Genomic DNA, 2500 nt, shown 5'->3' with positions numbered 1-2500 from the left:
AGATCATAACAACAAGAGATTTATCATACCTGTGTGGTGTGTGTGTGTGTGTGTGTGTGTGTGTGTGTGTGTGTGTGTGTGTGTGTGTGTGTGTGCGTGCGTGCGTGCGTGCATTTGTGCTTGTTTGTGTGTGTGTGTGTGTGTGTGTGTGTGCGTGCGTGTTTGTGTATGTGTGTGTGTGTGTGTGTGTGTGTGTGTGTGTGTGTGTGTAATCTTTCCTATTGTGTACAGTAGATCCCCTCATACCCCTATGTGGTGCGCATGCCAAAAAATTGTGTGTGTATTTGTGTGCGGGAGATGTGGACATTCAGACAGACATCTATACTTCATCTCTTCCACTTGACACACACACACACACACACACACACATTGACGGACGCACGCACACACACATGCACAAACAACACATTCTTTTACAGAAACACAAATCATTATTTTGTCACACAACCTCTCCTTTCCGCCCTCTTTCCTATACAGTACCTTTCACACAACTATCACCTCACATCTCACCAACACCCAGCAGCACACACACACACACACAAACGTGTCTTGGAAATGATTGTTGTTGATGTGTGTGCGGGGTGTCCATGTCTGTGTGTGTGTGTGTGTGTCTGTGTGTGTGTGTGTGTGTGTGTGTGTGTGTGAGTGTGTGTGTGTCTGTTTTATTGTTTGTATTTTAACTCAGTGTGTGTGTGTGTGTGTGTGTGTGTGTGTGTGTGTGTATGTGTATGTGAGAGAGGTAATGTAAACACTGCTCTGAAGCCCTTCCTGATTAGCGTTTAGCTTTTTAGCGCCAAGTCCTTAAGATCCTGACCTCACACAGGGCCAACGGTGGACCGCAATTGGTTGCAATACTCTGCAGGAACCCCCCTGATTGGTCGGTACCAAAGCCTATGAGGGCTTCAATTGGGTCAGCAGGAGTTCATGGAACATGAGTGTGACCCAGTTAGCAGAGAGGATCATGGGAAATATTTACCCTCCGACACTGTACGAACTGACGACCCTTCACACACACAAGCGCAGAGGGGGTGTATAACATTTGAACTAAAACAAACAAATACCATACAGCAGAAGAAATAACAGAGAGAAGAGAGAGAGAGAGAGAGAGACTGCAACAAAAAAGGTAGAATAATAGAACCATTAAAGCCTATTAAAATACTTAAAGAGGCCTGTCAAGTTTAATAAGGTAATTAAGACTCTTCAGAGAGTCTGATTTATAAAGGAGAAATGAAAGATTCCCTTTCTCCTTAATAGCTCACCCCCAGAATTAGGCACTAAAAACCTAGAATAGACCTGGACACCTAGCATTAGCATACAGCCACAGTTAGCATAAAAGCATAATTATGGGGTCACTTGTAAGATTATTTCAGGTTGACTGTTTGTTTCTATTGCAGTACTCCATCTAAGCTCTTTTCTGTGATTCTTGCATGCTTTAAAAGAAGAAGTAACAGGCTTAAGAATGTTTTACAACTTCAGAAGTACTTTCTCTTTTGTAATGTGTAACATATTTACAAACACCCTAATGCCACATTGCATTATGCTTTCCATTTATCAACATATATATATATTCGTTAATGGCAGATATATATATATAATTTTGTTAATGGCAGATATATACTGTATATATGCAGTATTTACATATATCTTCCATTAACAAAATGATGAACAGTACTGATTTCAGTGGCTGTTGTAGAGGACACACAGAGGCTTGTGGTGTCATCGCTGTGTCTCTGAGTAGGCCCATTAATCACACAAACGGCAGGAGATTTGAATCCAGACTACTTTAGAGGAGAGAAGGTGGCGATAAAGGGAATAACTTTGATGGAATGACTCCAGGAGGTTTTGTGAGAATGACAGACGGTTCTGTGAGACCAAAGAGATTAGAAGATATTTGATAATGTCAAACCATTAAAAAATCCCTGACTCAGAAGACTTCAGGGGGTTAGAGCAGTGACATCACAAGTTCATTTCTGCATTTCTTTCAACCCACAGGGGGAGAGCTGGAGACCTTGAGAAGTGTCACGACACCAATCTGTCAAACACCAACTCAAAACAAACACCTGCAGTCAGCCCACAAACTAGCAGCAGATGACAGCAGACGATGTGGTGTGTGTGTGTGTGTGTGTGTGTGTGTGTGTGTGTGTGTGTGTGTGTGTGTGAAACTGTCTGGATGTCAGATGATGGCCACTTTCCAAGATGCCTCCCACTTTGCGAATAAACTATGGGTGTGTTCCAGGTGAGAAAACCACAAGTCTTCAGTGAAACATGTCCCAATGGAGTAATTCATTAATGCATGGGTTATCTCTGAACAGGTGTGGCTGTAAAAAAATGCAGAAGACATAAGAGTTGGCTGCAAAAGTGATGCTGTCCAGGTTGTGCAGCTGTTTCTGTTGAACACTAACAAACATCAATTACGAACGTGCTCTTTACATTTGCAAAGCAGTTTCTCACAGATATATCTTTCTCCCCTTCACCATGCATTTGACTATTTCTTATAGCA

Source organism: Sardina pilchardus, chromosome 16, assembly GCF_963854185.1.
Source record: "Sardina pilchardus chromosome 16, fSarPil1.1, whole genome shotgun sequence".
NCBI lineage: Eukaryota > Metazoa > Chordata > Actinopteri > Clupeiformes > Clupeidae > Sardina > Sardina pilchardus.
The sequence above is the reverse complement of the archived record's forward strand: the minus strand, read 5'-3'. Positions refer to the sequence as shown.